Source organism: Megascapheus bottae, chromosome 5 (genome assembly GCF_031878675.1).
Source record: "Megascapheus bottae isolate mThoBot1 chromosome 5, mThoBot2.hap1, whole genome shotgun sequence".
Taxonomy (NCBI): domain Eukaryota; kingdom Metazoa; phylum Chordata; class Mammalia; order Rodentia; family Geomyidae; genus Megascapheus; species Megascapheus bottae.
The window spans coordinates 3,960,681-3,978,894 of NC_143513.1; the positions used below are offsets into that span (position 1 = coordinate 3,960,681).

The 18,214-nt window shown below is 44.8% G+C and overlaps 2 pseudogenes across 1 annotated transcript in view; both read right to left on the reverse strand.

Annotated features, from left to right (window-relative positions):
• Nucleotides 1-18,214, reverse strand: part of LOC150062756 (uridine phosphorylase 1-like) — a 123,609-nt pseudogene that overhangs the window by 105,000 nt on the left and 395 nt on the right. The window lies entirely within an intron of this gene.
• On the reverse strand, nt 8,374-11,575 carry LOC150062761 (golgin subfamily A member 2 pseudogene; annotated as a pseudogene).

Consider the following 18,214-nt stretch of genomic DNA (forward strand, 5'->3'; position numbering starts at 1 on the left):
CAATTAATGATGAACACAGGAATGCATAAGTAACTGGTATATGAGCAGGACAGGTAAAAATTACCAAGGAGCATAGAGAATGAGACATTTCTTCAAAATTAAGACACTCAAAAAAGCAAATATAAGATCACAAAGATATAGATCACAAAGTGGGGGAAAGTCCTAAAAAAGTGATGAGCAATTTGAAAGGATTTTATATCCACCTCCCTCTCTGCTTTATCTCCATTCCAGCCAGGACTGACATGGAAACTGTGGCAGAGTATGTTAAGGCAAGGGTGAGTTTTGTTAGGGGGAGGGGAGAACACATGTCTTCTCTTTGTCTGGATTGTCTTAGCTCAAGTGTGAGGGGTTCCATGTACCCCTTGCAGACAAGCTCCCTACAAGGCTGCAGGCTTTGCAGGGCCAGCAGCCTGCAGAAGAGCCCTGAACCAGGTTTTCTAACATCTGTATTTCTAACACAAGTTGTGCTTTCAACCGAGCTTCCAAAAAAAGGCAAACACCACCTCTAAGACTTAAAGAACATAAAATGTATTATGAAAATGTTTGCTTATCATTGGTAAAGGCATCGTGGCAGGTATATTCAGACCCTTTATGTCCTACAATTAAAGTACACAATTTTTATTTTTATTTAAGCATAATTTCTCTCTCCTATTTCCACAGCCTTCTGCTCACCCTCTCTCTTACACACACACACACACACACACACACACACACACACATCCACACACACACACACATCACTATCACAGTCCCACAAATACCCACACAGATTTCCTGAAACACTTGTAACCTTTCTACTATTTTAATTAATTCTGATGATACAGAAAAAGTGGCAGGAAATTTTTCTTCTCCTTTTAGGATGATAAACTTAAAAAATATTTTGAGCCCTGTATACATGCTACTTGACATTTAAAGTTTATGTTGAACTTTATGGGTATCGTTCAAGATGGCCCTTGTGGCCCAACGAATCTAGGCCAGTTTTCCTGAAGCAGGCTCCTTGATGTCATCCCTGGAACATTCTGATCCTCCTTGACTATCCAATCCTGGGTTTGCTTAATATAAATCTCCATGCCCTTGAAAAATTATTTTGCAAAATACTCCTAACGAAGTGCCACATGATTTTAGCAGCTAGCTTGGCAAGCTGAGGTGCTCTAGTGTTCTCTGGTGCAGAGGGATGTGTGAGGATGTTGGAATAGGGGATGAGTGAGGATGCTGGAATGGGGGATGTGTGAGGATGTTGGAAAGGGGAATGTGTGAGGATGTTGAAATAGACGCCTCCTCAACTTATGGTTGAACATGAAAAGCTGATTAGACATGATGAGACCTTCTGGGCAAACAAAGCAGCTGCTCATCCAAACTAGCTTCAGCAAAGGAAAAGGTGAGTGGTTGGAGTTTTTATTGTGCTTCAGAGTGGAATGAGTATGAGTTTTGAGCCCACAGAGCTGACTGGTCCAAGGGAGAATGGGGTCTCTTTTTGTTACCTTTGTCAGACTTCAAGCAGGGGAGAAAAATGTGCAGTAAGGATAAAAGATGTGAGTAATCAAATATAGAAAGAGCGACTCTTCATTTTTGTTCCAACTGTTGATTGGAGGACAATGGAAATGGGACATTTCTCCTTTCACTGAATTACACTGGTTGTGTGAGTGGGATGCTCTATGAAGCTGTAGCAGGAAGCCAGTAGGAGCCCAATCCAGTGGCTTTTCCTTTCCTGATCCATTCCCTATTGCTACTGTAACAAATTACCACACAGTTGGTAGCTCTAAACCTCCACAAATCTGTTAGCATGCAGTTCTGAAGTCTAAAGTCCAAAATCAGTCTCACTGGATTGAAAATCAAGATGTCTAAAGAGTTCATTCTTTCTGGAGATTTTATAGAAACCTGTTTCCTTGAAGTTCCCAGCTTCTAGAAGCTGCTTGCATTCTTTGGCTTAGGGCCCCTTACTCTATCTTCAATGCCAGCAGTTTTAATACCTGCAAATCTCTCTCACGTTCTGGCTTCCACTTTTACCTTTACATATCCTTCCCAAACCTGACACTCTGACATCAGCTCTTTTAGCACTCGAGAAAAAAAAATAATATATGTGGGCAGTACTAGGGTTTGAATACAAAACCTTGCACTTACAACCCTTCTGAGAAAAAATTTCTTAGTGTAAGCTTCTTAGGACCGGGAGTTTGGCCTAGTGGTAGAATGCTTGCCTAGCATGCATGAAGACCCGGGTTCAATTCCTCGGTACCACATACATAGGAAAAAAAATAGGCTTCTCGTTACATATTAAGATATGCATACATGTGCATATACTATAGATGTATATATTAAATATATTTTATATTGTTCCCTTGCCCTGTCTTCCTCTTCCCCCTTCCTCTTTCCTAATAATCCATTTGGGTTTTTGTTTTGTTTTGTGTTCTTAATTTTGATTCCACATACAACAGAAAATGTGATATATGTCTTTCTGAGTGTGGCTTATTTTGCTTAAACATAATCATCTCCAGCTTCAACCATTTTCCTGCAAAAAAAGACTTGTTTTATGGCTGAACAAAATTGTATTTGAATATATTAGAGCTCCTTTATCCATTCATTGGCTTACTGTTACCTAGGCTGATTCCATAGCTTGTGAATAGTGCAGGTATCTCTATTGTATGCAGACTTACATTCCTTTAGGTATATGCCCAACAGTGGTATAGTTGAGTCATATATTGCTTCTATGTTTGAGGAACCTCCATTTCCATTTCCATAGTGGCTACACTAATTTACATCCCCACTCATGGTGTAAGAGGTTCCTCTAACCCTAATCCCACACCCCCCACCCCCAGTGTCCTCGGTATTTTTGTCTGTTTCTTGATGAGCACCTTTCTGACTGGAATGAGATGGAATCTCAATGTGGTATAACTTGCTTTTCTCTTGTGGGTACAAATGTAATATATTTTTCATACATTAATTTCTACTTCATTTGTTCAGGTCTTTTCCCATTAACTGGCTTATTTATTGCTTTCCTGTTTATTAGGGATTTTTTTGTCTGGCAGTATACTGGAGTTGAACTTGATCTGGAGCTTGCTAGGCAAGTACTCTACTAGGTGATAACTCAGTTCTTTGCTTGTACTCATTAGTTTTTACATCTAATCTTGCTTCCTATCCAAGCACATTCCTAATCTGTGATCTACTTTAGTCTTCTAAGTTATAGGTGGAATGATAGAAGTGTACTAACACACCCAGGTTCTTTCCATTGAGCTAGAGTTTTGCAAACTCTTTACTACACGCTACTAATATCTGATGATTTGCCTCACCTCAGTGCCAAAGCTGACCATGAACAGAAACTTCTGAAGCTATATGACAAAGGATCATATAAAATGATCCTTTCCTATATTCATCAGTTTCAAAATAACTAACCCAGAGACTCCAAGCTTGAGTTGCTTGAATGAACTCATATTGTTTAGTTGTACATTCAATTGAACCTAGTCTCTCACCTAGTCCATTTTACAGATATCCGACAGGGCAGTGGTCCCTCCAGGTACTTTTATAGGTTATGGAGTAGAGCTCTTGGGGCTGCTTTCAAGAGAGCTGGTATAAGAGCAGTATTCCCCTAAAGCCATGATTGTTCTTTCTCACAGAGGGACAGGCAGCAGCAGTGGAAGCAAACAGAACCTTAGTCAGTCATCAGCTTTTGGAAAGTAGAGCTTAGTACTGCATGCCAGGACATCTTCTCTACAAGGGTGATCACCTGAGGAGTCCCTACAGTACCGAGGATATGGTTTTCTCCTGGTTGAATAAGGACCAATGACTCCATGAGACACATAACCAACAGTCCTATGGTAAGAGTCACCGAGCATCACTCACTTCTTGTGCTGGGATTCAAACACAGCACGATCCAAGACTCCTGGGGAGATCGAAATATTTATAGCCAAGGCCAATGGAAGGAAGGTGACAACTTTGTACTCCTGTCCCTAAATGTTCTCAAAACTTCCAGCTTTAATTAGTGAAATATATAAGAGAAGCTTTGTAGCCATTAGCAAATGTAGTGTAAAGTTGCACATGCTCACCAGCAGGCATCAAAAGCAGCTATGAAATCAAAAGCACGAGAAGACCCTGGAAGGAATAGGAGTGGTCCAGGAGGTGGTAGCCCGCACCCTCTTACATCATAATCATTTTGTGCCTGCCCTCCAACAATGGGACCAATTCCCTGCCCAAAACAGATTCAGAGCTAGAAACATGTTTCCAGTGGTGGAGTGACACCACTGTAATGAAAAAGCTAAGCAATCAGGCAAACCCCTGAATTCAAGTCCCAGGACAGAAGAGCCCATCAAACTCTTACCTTCACTTAATCAACAGTGCAAGAATTAGAGGTATGGCTCAAATGGGAGAGTGCCAGCCTCGAATGAGAAATGACAAGAGAGAGTGCAAGGCTCTAACTTTAAGGTCCCAGCACTAAGACACACACACACACACACACACACACACACACACACACACACACACACACACACACGCTGAACCAGAGGTTAAGACTGGCAATGAAACACAAACATATGAAGGAGATGGAAACACTGGCTGGTCAGGGAATGCAGCTTTCGGGAAAAGCAAGGGAGGCGTACACACACTAGTCAGATGGCTTGAGTGAAGGGAAATGTGAATTGCTTTGGCTCTTCACTGAACCAGGATGAAAGCTTCCTACTGGTACCAAGGGGAAGAATGCATGGCTTATCTTACTGACTTTCCCAGATATGGGACAAGAAGAGAATGGGGCATGAGTGGCATCCATGGTCAAATGGTAAAAGTGGAATGGAGCTCTTCATTAAATCTCTCCCAGGCTGAAGGTGCAGCACAGTGGAGGAGGGCTTGCTCACAGGCATGTACCAGGCCCTGGATTGAGTCTCAAGGGCCAAAGGGAAATATGACTGATTCAAAGGACACTTAACTGGTTTTAAAATCTTTCCTTGGTTTACTCAGTAATAATTTTGCCTCCATTTCTTATCTTGAGACAGAAATGTCAAAGAGATCTATCATTTGATTTGCTTAATTCCCCAGAAATTTTCCTAAACCAGGAAGATTAAAACTCTACCTACACCAACAATAATGGCTAGAACGATATCTTCACACTCCAGCAAAGTGCAATTCAATGATTTAAAATTCTAAGAATGGATTTGTGCTATTCCTATGCTAAAGACCAAAGTAATTGGGAATTGCTTTTTCATTTTCCCTAGTCAATAATGACTCTGTTCTTTTTAGTCTGAAAGGAAAGTGTGAAACTGATGATTTATTGTGACTGAGATTCCAGATCTAGAAGACTACAAAACCTTTCAGAGAAATAAAGTAGTTTGTTGTCAGTAATGTAATTACTCTTCTCGGGGCGGGGGGGGGGGGAGGGAGGAGGGAATAACTTCTCCAGTTAGGCACATTAATAAAGACACACTTAGTCTACAAAGAACACAATCCATGTCTTCCTGTGATCACAAACCCAGATAATCTCTAACCTAATTGTTTTTCTCTTCCCAGCCAACGTAAAATTTCTACACAATCAATGAGATCAACAACCCAGTCAATCCAATTTAGTTAAGAAGGCAAAAGCAATGGATTGACTGCATATTCGATCAAGCTGTTTTATAGGAGATATTTCAGTCAGAGAGACATGACTATAAATTTTCTCAGAGAGGCAATCTGGGTGGAAAAACAAATAGTCCTGGTAGCTAATAAATGTTGCTTTTCAAACCTGCTAATCCCTTTGGATGCTTTATCACTGTCTGAAAACTTTGGGCTACTTTACAAAGGAAAACTCCTGGTCCCTTGAGGTTGTGTATAAGTTTTTAAAGTCAATACCACCTGAAACATGCCAATCAATAGCTAATGACTTTCAACAACCAGAAAGCCTGAAGAACCACTCACGGCATCACCTCACAGGAGATTTGGAGTACTACACACAGAGCTCCAAATATTGGTTTTACAAAAGCTTCTCCAAAAAAGTCCCACAAGTGGTATATATTAGAAATCCAGGCAGAAATTTATCTGGGGCATTCAACTTATCTGGTAAGGTAAAGATTTTTAAAAACTAACTAAGAAGATGAGCAACTTTGGAAGGCACACTTTGGCAGACTTTATGTTGTTTCCTGTGTGATTTAGAGACAGAAGGCAGAACTAACCACCTCTAACACTTTGGAGTTTAGGCCTGGTGAAGTGAGGCAGCCCACTGCAATAGACAATCCCAGAAAGGGAAACAGAAACGTAACAAATGAAAAAAAATTAAAAGGAAAAGTGCAGCATTTGGAGGCCTGGTTTACATTAGATGGTTCGAAGCAAAGTTCAGCTCCATTCAAATGAACATTGAAATTTGAGACTACCTTCACTATTCTTACTTTAAGAATAAGCTATCAGAACACATCACTGGCCTTCTGAATAGATATAAATAAAACATGGCTCCTGGTTGAAAATAAAATTGCTCCAGAGAAAATAAGTGAAAACAACCTAAAGTGAGTTTAAATAGATAAATTTCCTCTCTATTTTTTCACAAGTTTAATTTTTTAAAAATCTTTTCCTTAGCCAAGCACTAGTGGTTCATACCTGATTACTGCTCAGATGACTGAGATCTGAGGATCATGATTCGAAGACAGCTCAAGCAGGAAAGAAGCCTTTCTTTTCTTTTGTCATGGGGCAAGAACTCTGGGCCTGGGTACTATCCCTCAGCTCTTCAGCTCAACCACTTGACCTCTACCACTTCAGCCGCAGTGCCACTTTCAGTTTTTTGGTGCTTAATATGAAGTAAGAGTCCCATGGATTTTCATGCTGGGCTGGATTTGAGCTGTAACACTCAGATATCAGCCTCTTGAGTTGCTTGGATTACAGGAGTGAGCGACCAGCATACCAGGTAAAAAGCCTCTTGTTTATAATTAACTTTAAGGCTGGAAGTGTAGCTATAATACAGGTGATTGATACAGTGCTATCTCTAAGCAAAAAGCTCAGTTACAACACGGGTATAGTAGCTCACACTTGTAATCCTAGCTACTCAGGAGACGGAGATCTAAGGATTAAGATTCAAAGCCAGCAGGACTTAAGACTCATAGCACCAAATGACCACTAGAAAAGGGGAAATGGGCTTTGGTAGGGCAGTAACCCTGAGCTGAAGAGTTCAGGGACAGCACCCAGGCAGAGTTCAAGCTCCATGACCCGCCCCCCCCACACACACACATATAAAAGCTCAGGTATAGCATGCAGGCTGAGTACAAGGCCCAGTACAAGACAGGAAAAAAAAAAAACTTAACATATCCATGTGTGTGCATGAGCATATATGTATAAATCACCATGTTGTAATAATTGCAAAACTATGTTAAAAGTGAGGAGAAAAGAAGATACAACTACCAAGTTACAATTGCATCTGTTAGTAGAGTTAATAAAACCAAACTGACTGAAAGCTATGAGTAATAGAGGGTGGAAAAAGCAAGAGTAGATAAAGGGATTCATCACATAAAGTACAGTAAATACAAGTATAAACTATAGTAATCATCTCAGAATAATTAATGTGCACTTTAACAAGAATGGATGTTAGGAAAGTGGAACATACTTTGTAGGGTGTGAGTAGTAATGGCAGGGAAAGGACGAGTGAGAATGGAGGAGGGTGAAAAGTCAAAATCTTTTTTGTAATTGGTGAAAATGAAGCCGGACAGGAAAGTCTGTGAGAGTCTTACCTCTATCCACTAAAAAGACACAAGAGACACACAAGCCCAGGGACAGCTGCCTAGCCCCTAAGGTTAAGCTGGCAGACCAATAAACACACACACATACACACACACACACACAAAAATTAATTTTAATATTTTATTTGATTCAATGAACAATATGGCACATTTATCACTTGAACAATTCATAAGTGGAATATTGAGATGCTTGACATTCTCATTATAGACACTCTACAATTGTGCGTTATGATTCTGCATTACAGTTCAGCACTTTGTTATATATTTTTCCACTATAAGAAATCTCCACATATTTGGGTATTACTGTTACTTTTTTGCAAACTGTCAGGCTTAATAAAATTTTCTTATTTCTCACAGTTTGGACAACTTATTACCTCCATGTACTATTTTTGAATCATCTTATTATAGAAAAAGAATTTGCGTGGCTGGTGCACAATATTAAAAATGCATGAATGTAACAACTATAAAGTTAAATAACATGAAATAATTCATTTGAAGGGAAATACAATCTTCTCTTCAACGAATTAAAGAATTATGAAAACTACTTCATAAATCAGCATAGGATTATCTCACAAAATGCCAGTATGCTAAGGTAAAGTAGTTCAAAAGATGACATCTCTAAGACAATATGCTAAGCAAAAAGTACACCATAACTTCCCATCTTCTTGGAAAGAATTTTGTTACAAATATCACGTGGGGCTCTTCACTAGCAGCCAATGGACATTCACAAAGTTTGGCCACCTCTCATTGGTGGCTGATCTGTCGGCCTAGATTAATCCCTACATAATACTCCCACCAGTGTTATAATTAAACTCATGCCCAAAGTAACTTTTATAGTAGCCCCAATCTTCAGATGGTGATGATGTCGAACACATCCTTTGCTTCAGCCTTATAGAAGAAAGGGAGGCAGGACTCTCGGCTCAAGCTTGCAGGATCTTGGTGGGGTTTGACAGCAGGCAGCAGCAGAACAGGAGGCTCTGAAGTGGGGCTCTCAAGGGGCCCAAGCGCGCGAGCCTCTCCAGGGCCAGGCTCCAAGTTTTCTTCAAGACACACGCCTTCCAACTCTTGCTGGTCCTTCCTGACTTCCATCTTCAGGGGCCCTGCGAGGTGTGAGGGGGCCTGGGCAGCAGGGGCCTGGGTAGCTGCCAGCATCACGTCCTGGCACTCTGTGCCCTCCCCTGCAAGGCACAGCAGCAGCTCCTGCAGCTCCTTCCTCTTCCTCCTCTTCTCCTGGGACAGTTGGCTGACACACTCGTCCTTCTCCTGACACAGCTTCTCCAGGACGTCCATCTGCTCTTTGTAGGAAACGATGGTCTCTTCCAGGGCGCTCACGTGCTGTGCCAGCTGGCTGCAGCGGTGCTGGAGGTCATCCACTGCACTCTGGCCATCCACCTGGGCGGCCAGGTCTTCGTGGAAGCAGATCTTCAGCTTCTTGGGCGCCTGCGCTTCCTGCTTCCTCTTCCCAAACAGGCCATGTATCCAGCCCTTGGCGAAGGGGGCCTGGCCCTCCAGCTTTCTCTGCCACTGGGCTGCCAGCTGACTCAGGCATCCACAGCGGGCCTGCTGCTCCTGCAGCTGACGGCTGAGCCTCGCCTTCTTGCACTCCGCAATGGACAGTGCTTCCTCGTAAAAATCACACATGCTTTGGGGGTTGTCCACATCCTCCGGGACAGACCCTTCAGAGGCAGTTGCCTCCTCATCCTTCTCTTCTGTGCCCAGGCCTCCTCCTTCCCTGGGAGGAAAAGCCAGGGAGCTCAGCTGGGCCCGCAGCTGCGCATTCTCATGTCTGGTGGCTTCCAGGCACTGCAGAGTGCCCTGGAACTTCTCCCTCTCCATCTGGGCCAGCAACTTGCGCTGCACCTGCTCCTGCTGCAGCCGCTTCAGCAGGTGGGTCTGCCTCAGCAGGTGCTGCTGCAGGGCCTCCTTCTCTGAGCTCAGCTGCTGGCTGCAGGACACGGGCTCTTCACTCGTGGCTCTGAGTTCCTGCAGCTGCGCCACGTACTGGTCGTGCAGCTCCTGCAGATGCTCAGTGGCTTGACTCTTGAACTCAGTCGTCTTTTTGCCCTCTAAGTTCTCCAGCTCGGCCAGCTTCTCCTGCAGGGTTGTCTTCTCCTGCTGCTCTGAGAGGAGCTGGCTGGCCAGCTCCTCCTTCTCAGCGCTCAGCCTCTGCAAGGCATCCTGCAGCTGGCCCAGCTGCTCCTTGAGCTGTCGGTTGAGCACCAGGGTGCATCTCATGGTCTCGTGCTCCTTTTCCATCGTCTCCAGGATCTTGCGCCGGTCCTCGGCGTTCTGATCCCACTCCTCCGCCCTCTTCTGCAGGATCCACAGCCGCTGCTGCTGCTCCAGCAGCTGGAGACCGAGGCTCTGGTTCTCCTCCACCTGCATGTGAAGCTGCTCCTGCACGTTCTTGAGCTCCTGCTGCCACTGCAGGGCCTGGGCCTGCAGCTGCTGCTCAGCCTCACATGGGCCTGCGGGGGGCTGCGGGGGCTGCAGCTCTGACAGCTGCTTTCTCAGCTCCACCAGCCTGCTCTCCAGCTCTCCAACCTGCCCCAGCCCCTGCTCCTTCTCTTCTCTTAGCTGGCTCACCTGCTCTGCCAGCTGCTGGACCTTCTCCTGCCCTGTGCACCTCTCCACCCTCAGGTCCTCGGCAAAGCTGTCTCTCTCCAACTGCAATGCTCTCACCACCTCTCTCATGTGGTTGACCTGACTTTCCAACCCTGCCCGCTCCTCTAGTGCCTGCTGGCCCTCCTGCATTTGGATCTTCATGGCGGCCTTCTGGGTCAGGAGCTCTTCCAGCCTCTCCTGTAGCTCTGTGTTCTCATCCTCCAGGTCTTCACAGCACCTGGCCTTTGCCTGGAGCTGCAGCTTCACACGGTTCAGGGCCTTCAGCAGCTCTATGTTGTTCTGCTCGGCCTCTGTCTGCTTGGTGGAGTCTGCAGACGAGGTCATCTCTAGCTCTGCCACGCGCTGCTCTGCAGCCTGCAGGCGGCGGGTGAGACTCTCCTGCTCTAGTGCTCTTTCACTGGCCACCTGCTGCATGTGGGCCAGGGCAGACTGCAAATCCCACTTCTCTGAACTCAGCACCTGTATGCACAGCTTGTGCTGCTCCAGCTCTACTCTCAGCGCTTCCTGCACACAGGCCATCTTCTGGTTCTCCTCCCTCTGTTGGTCCTGCAGGTCTTCCTTCTCGTGCTTCATTTGTTGGATGTCACTGCGCAGCTGCTGGATTTGTGTTCTGCTGGAGTCCAGGGCGAGCACCAGATGCTGGCAGCGCCTTTCTAGGTCCTCGATATTACTGGAACCTGTGACCCCCTTGCCCGTGGCAGCTGTGACAGTGCCCATTGGAGGGGGAGGCTCAGGGTGTGCGTGGTCTTGGGCCACCCCCTTGAGAACAGGACAGTCCCCAGCGGTGTTGGTCTTGGGGTTACCTCCCTCTCTAGTGTTCTTCTTGTTCTTGGATGCTGCAGGTCTATCAGGATGATTTCTCTGCTGGTATTCCTGCAGTATTTTCCTTCCTGCGGCTACCTTTTTTCTTCTTGTCTGCTCAGACATCCCAGCACTGGGACGGCGAAGGTGGGGGGGCCACATTCCCAGGCTCTAAACTCCACTCACTTCTCACAATCAACAATAACTCTGTCTACCTCCAACTCTGTCTCCAACGTCACCTCGATTCGCTCTCTCACCACTCACCACCTCTACCTCCCTCGACCGCTCTAGTGGTGTGAGCCCATAGAGGGGATACCAGGGGTAATAGGCAGCATAGAATGGTGGGCGGGGCCTCAATGCTTGTATCCCATTGGTCAGAGATAAATGGGGGGTGTGGCAGACTCTTGTGACTCAGGCAGAATGGGTGGGGTCACCTGAGAGCTGCACTGGCAGCCCCTCCCCCATGGGGCTCTAGCCACTTTGGCTGGGGACCTGCTCTCCCTGGACAGGTGCACGGGTTTACAAGTCAGCCTCCCTGGCCTCACTCACACAACTGGGGTCACTTGGAGAACTTATGTGGGTTTTGCCAGGCTCCTGGCCTTGACATTCCTGCGTTGCACATTATCATTAACAGTCAACTCCGATGCCAGGGATTTGGAAATAGATGAGCAAGCTGCAAGGCACGGTGTACTTCCCAGTGCCTTTTGCTCCTCCGCAGCCCTGTTTCCATTCCTTCACAGTTTAGAAATCCCTCCAGTGGACCCCATTCTTTCTTCCAGCTTGTCCCATTTCCACAATCTGTTTCATAAATGTTTTTCCCAAGGACTCTTCTCCTGGCTGACTGTCTACCTTCTGACAGCATAATCCAGTCCTGGTCCTCTGCTTTCCAGCTGCTGCTGTTCCTCCTCTCCCCTGCTGCCCTGTCTACTCAGAGGCAAGATGGATCCAACCAGCCTTTCTCCTGAGGTTCTTCTCCGGACTGAGGCAGAACTGACCTGAAACTGTCAAGGCTTTCTGATACCCAGTGAGGATGGTAGTGTTCTTTTTTCCCACCCAATCCCAGCCATCTCAGCTCTCTTAAATATTTTTCCCAGAAGACCTCACCACATTTGCAATGTTTAATAGCATCATATGGCTGTCCCTTGCCTGCTATATTTTCAAGGCTAGATATTCCATTAGATTACCTTAATTCTAATGTAAAAAGGAAGTAGCAGAAGTGGCTGATACTAAGGTGCATATTTCTTTTTCTTTTCTATTGTGATTAATAGAAGGGTTACATTATATTCACCAGATAGAAGGTGCATAACTTCACAAACATTGATACCCTTTCTTATGACATGGTCCCCTTTGCCTCCCACCCTCCCTGCACTTATCTTGATTTCCTTCTTCCCTATCCCATTTCAAATAACCAAGTAAGCCCATATAAAATATTTCAGATAACAATGTGAACTATTGTAACAGTATGAGATAACCAAGGGATGGCAAAAGAGATGAGAGATAATATAGTATATTAAGAACAACAGTCATTCATTATATGTGTTTTGTTTCCTTATCCTGGTGTTCCTTTCATTTGGTGTCATACTATTTGGCCTAATGTCTCTGTAAATCTCTGCTAGGAGAGTGCAAGGTTTCTACTGATTTTGACAAATGAGGGAGACTATTGGGCCTACGTTCCTTTGAGTCTGGCTTACTTCTCTTAACATGATTTTTTCCTAAGTCTTTCCATTTCCTTACAAATGGGGTGATGTCATTCTTTCTGAGAGCAGCATAGAATTCCATTGTGTGCAAATACCACATCTTGTTGGTCCACTCATCAACTGAGGGACATCTGGGTTGGTTCCATATCTTTGGTATGGTAAATAGTGCTACAATGAACATCGTTTTGCTGGTGGATTTAGTATGCTCTTGTTTCTGGACTATTGTGTAAATGCCAAGTAGTGGAATTGCTGGGTCATAGGGGAGGAACTGCCATACTGCTTTCCACAGTGGTTGAATGAGTTTGCACTCCCACCAATAGTGTAGTAGTGATCCCTCCTGGCCACATCCCCTCCAGCATCTGCTGTTATTAGTTTACTTAATCCTGGCCATTCTAACTGGAGTGAGGTGGAATCTTAGAGTTGTTTTGATTTTCATTTCTTTTATGACCAGAGATGTTGAACATTTCTTCATGTGTCTATAGGCCATTTTTATTTCTTCTTCAGAAAAGACTGTGTTTAATATTTTTTAATAGGATGGTTGTTACTTTGGAGATTAGTTTTGGAGTAATTCAATTTTTTGAGCTGTTGATATATTTTAGATATGAGGCCTTTGTCCTTTGTATGGTTAGTGAAGATCTTCTCCCATTGTGTAGGCTTCCTAATTAATTTACTAGCTATGTTAAGGTGAATGTTTTTCTTTGTTTTTTTTTTTTTTTTATTGTAATTAGTAAAAGGGTTACATGATATTTGCCAGATAGAAGGTGCATTAATTCACATACATTGATACCCTTTCACATGTCTTGGTACCCGTATCCCTCCCCCCCCACTCCCCCCACCCGTCTTGGTTTTCCCCCCTTCCCTATCAAATTTCAAATATCCAAATACAAATAAATTCAATAAATCAGATAACAAAGTGAGATACTATACCAATATGAGATAACCAAGGGACAGCAAAGGAGATGAGAGACAACATAGTACATTAAGGACAACAATCATTCATTATATGGCTTTTGTTTCACTATCCTGGAGGTCCTATCAATTAGCTTCACATTATATGTCCTTATGTATCAAGATTTTGCTCTATTGCAAAATCTGTTCATTGCAGCACTATTCACCATAGCAAAGATATGGAACCAACCTAGATGTCCCTCAGTTGATGAGTGGATCAACAAGTTGTGGTATTTGCACACAATAGAATTCTATGCTGCTGTCAGAAAGAATAACATCGCCCCATTTGTTAGGAAATGGAAAGACTTAGAAAAAATCATATTAAGTGAAGTAAGCCAGACTCAAAGGAACTTAGGCTCAATGGTTTCCCTCATTCGTCATAATCAGTAGAAACCTTGGGCTCTACTAGCAGAGATTTGCAATAGAGCAAAATCTTGATACATAAGGATATATAATGTGAAGCTAATTGAAAGGACCTCCTGGATAGTGAAACAAAAGCCATATAATGAATGATTGTTGTCCTTAATGTACTATGTTGTCTCTCATCTCCTTTGCTGTCCCTTGGTTATCTCATATTGTTACAGTATCTCACTTTGTTATCTGATATATTGAAGTTATTTGTATTTGGATATTTGAAATTTGATAGGGAAGGGGGGAAAACCAAGATGGGTGAGGGGTGTGGGGGGGGAGAGAAACGGGTACCAAGACATGTGAAAGGGTATCAATGTATGTGAATTAATGCACCTTCTATCTGGCAAATATCATGTAACTCTTTTACTAATTACAATAAAAAAAAGACACGAGGAACTCGGGTTAGAAATAAAGATTTAAAGGCATTCTTCGATTATGTAAAAGAATTATGTCCTTGGTTCCCCAAGGAGGGAACGATTAATGAGGTTAAATGGCAAAGAGTTGGGGACTGTTTAAATGATTAAGATGATTCATGTGTTTATAAGAATTTTCATGTAATTATTGCAATTGTGGGCAAATAAGGAACATTTTCTGCTTGAAATGGTATTGATTTAAATGATGTGTGAGATGTTCACCATTTCCAGGCACTGTGTAATTCGATTGGAATAAACTGGCAGGTATCTTTGTAATTATAAATAGTGCATGCGTGGCCATGTACACTGTAAATAGCCTTTACCAAATGTGTTTGACAAGGACCATAATTAAAATCACTTAGTGAATTACAGTAAAGAAAATGCCATGATTTACTTGATGTGATTGGCTTAATTGTTTTTACGTGGATAAAATGATCGTGGATCTTAAAGATTGCCTGTTTGCAATTCTCCTACATCCTGATGATCGCATTCATTTTGCCTTCAGTCTCTCTCGTGTTAATTTTCAGGGACTTACGCAAAGATTTCATTGGAAATTCTTGCCTCAAGGAATGGCCAATAGCCCAACCCTTTGTCAAAAATTTGTTGCACAGGCAGTGGATCCAATTTGTTTATGCTGGCCACACATTTATATTTTGGATTATGTATTTTGTTGACGGCTCAGGACAGGTCAGTTCTACAACATTATTTTGTGGAAGTTTCTAAAGCCTTTCTTAACCTGTCTCTGTAATTCCTCTCTCTAGGCCCCTGCCCTGGTTGACGTCCTGCTGGATAGGAAATTTGGGTTCCTCTAGGTCTGAGAAGGCTGGGAAAAGCCTCTGGGACCATGACAGCCCAGTCACTTTTGCCTGCCCTGGGAAACATCAGGGCTACAGAGTATAGGGCAGCTCGCATCTCCCCATCATGGGCATTCAGTAGGTTTCCTGAGCACTCACTGTGTGCGCAAGGAGCTCAAGGGGAGCTGTTGGAGTGGGAGTCAGGAAAGAGAGTTCATACATGGCTCCAGGACAAGGAGAGCCCGAGCCGTTGAGGTCACACAGCAATTTCGAGGAACCAAGTAACAAGATCAAGCACCCTCTAGTGCATTGTTTGGGAAGGCTGCCCAGGGGCACAAGGAGGTAGAGGTGGCACTCCTACAAAGAGGAGAGTGGTGCTCACCCCTGTTATCTAAGTCCACCTGTCATCCCTCCTGCACACACTGCCTGTAGCCCAGCCAGGTGACCAGGCCTGCCGTGCACTACGGACATGAGGAATCTCAGGACCACAGCTCCACACATGTGCTTGAGGGCATCAGAGAGGAGGAGAGGAGAGGCCCAGCTCCTGAATCTGCTGCTTCTCTCTCTGCACCCAGAGTCTTCTCATTCATCTTGGGTTACTGGAGGAGAGAGTCCCCAGACGATTTTCTTGAAGAACTGGGTCCATAGTGCTTGAGAGACCTTGTCATATGTCTACACTGCAACATGCCTGGGTCCTACGAGGAGGGCCAGGCCTGCTCTCTGCTCACACAGCTGCAGCAATTGGGTTCCAAACAACCATAGCTTGAGAGTGAACAGATGGGGAATTCGGAGTTGTCTGAGTTGGAAGAAAGTTCCAAGGCTTCTATGGCACCATAGAAGGGGACCCTGGCAATTCAGAGGCCTTTGAAGAAACCCTGGTAAAACTTCCTGTGGCTGAATAATGGGACTGAGGCTTTTCAGGCAGGCAGCCCTGTAGAAGGTCTTTTCTTGAAGTTGTCCCAGCATCTGCAATTATTGTTGAGAAACCAAGTGTCAAACAAGGATCACTTGAAACTGGGTCCAGGATCAAGCATGGAAGAAATCCTAGCATCTCAGGCAGAGCTGGAACCTAGGGCAGCCTCAGATCCCCCATCAACTCCAGGACCAGCTGCGGAAATCCAGGGTGATCCTCTGAAAATTGACTTCCTCTCTTATGTTCACATCCTTTGACCAAAGCCATGAAGTAATCTCCAGGTGATCCCTTCCATCATTCTCAGTCCTAGGTCTTAAGACTGATATCCAACACTTCTTTCTTCCGCAGATGTAGGAGTAGATGGAGCCACCATGTAACCTGGGACACTTAGTCCAAAGATTGCACCAACAATCCTAGACCCAGGAATAGAACCATGCATTCCTGGAAGACAAAAGACCAGGACAGTGTCCACTCCAGAATCCTAGCAGCCACAACGCATGAATGAACCGATTCTACAATCTTTCCAAGCACCAGCCATTTGTGCAGTATTGACCCAGGCTCCTAAGTGCATTGCAGCAGACAGCCCAGAACAAGAGCTAGAGGCCCGAGGAAACTGAAGATTCATGTCTGATGTCCGTCCTTGTGTGGAAGGAGTCATCTTGCCACCTTGCAGAAGATCCTGACAGCTTTTAACTACCAGATGAGGATCCTGAGCCATGTGCCCAGCAGCCTTTGCCACACAACCTGGATAGAGTGCCCACACCATCTGCAAACATGGACACAGTTCCAAAAGTCTCAGAGGTGAAGCCCATCCTGTCCTTGCCATACCATAGCACACACTTCCTGAGAATGACTTGGCTGGAGGCCTCGGGGCAGAGTTCAATTGGTCATTTCTTTCATCTCTTGGGAGGCTCTTTATGCCCTTAACCCCTTTCCAGTCTTTGAGCTCTGTTTAAGTGGAAACCCCGTAAAGTTTCAGTAGATCCTAGCACCAACTGTGGTTGCCCCCTTAAACCACTGTGTACAGGAGGCAATGTGTGTAATTACTACCTGCCTACTGGACCACAGCAGAGAGGCAGCAGACAGAGCCAAGTTGTTGCAACACTGGATTGAGGTGGCCCTGCCTGCTGCAGGAGGGCCCTGGGAAATTTCTCCCCTTTCCCATCCTGACCAGGCTGCCTACTCACTCACAGCCACTGCCTGACTCTTTTCCACAGAAGCCTTGTGGCTGGGCTCTTTGGACTCAGCTCTACAGACACCAACTCCTTCACTGGGTTCCCATGCTGTCCTTAGAGACCAGGGCACATGGGACACTTGGAATTGAGCATAACAATGGAGCCTGCCCCAGGCACAGGAGTCAGTGGAGGGCTGTGGCTATGATGTGTGCTCAGGGAGGCTCTGGAATTCAGACAGGCCCTCCATTCAGTCCCCAGGCTTCAATCAGAGAGTTCAGCAGCAGTGGCAAGTACCAGGTGGAGACAAGTGAGCAGCTGGGCAGTGGGAATGTCTGCCACCACCTACCGTGCAGTTAGGCTGCTCACCCACACCTTCCTCACACTTTTACCGTTCATATCCCTCTGCTCCCAACATCTGTGAGTCCAAATTATGACCAGACACAAGCGAATCTTGTTCTTTCCTCAGCCCATAGCCCTCCAACAGAGCTGAGTGTGAGGCTATATACTAGGCTGCACTTGCTTCCCCACAGATGTCTGGATCCACACAATAAATGCTGTGGACTCAACCCAAGAAAGAACCACGCACTGAAGGATGCATGCTTGGAAAAACAGTGCACCATGCATGAAGCCTGAAAGGATAAGTTTGACAATTTGGAGAGGGAGGATGCGTGGGTTAGTAGGTGATTTACATTAACATGCTAAGTGGATGCACTGGGAGTCCATTAAAACCATTTCTCTAGGACAGCAAGTTGGTTGTG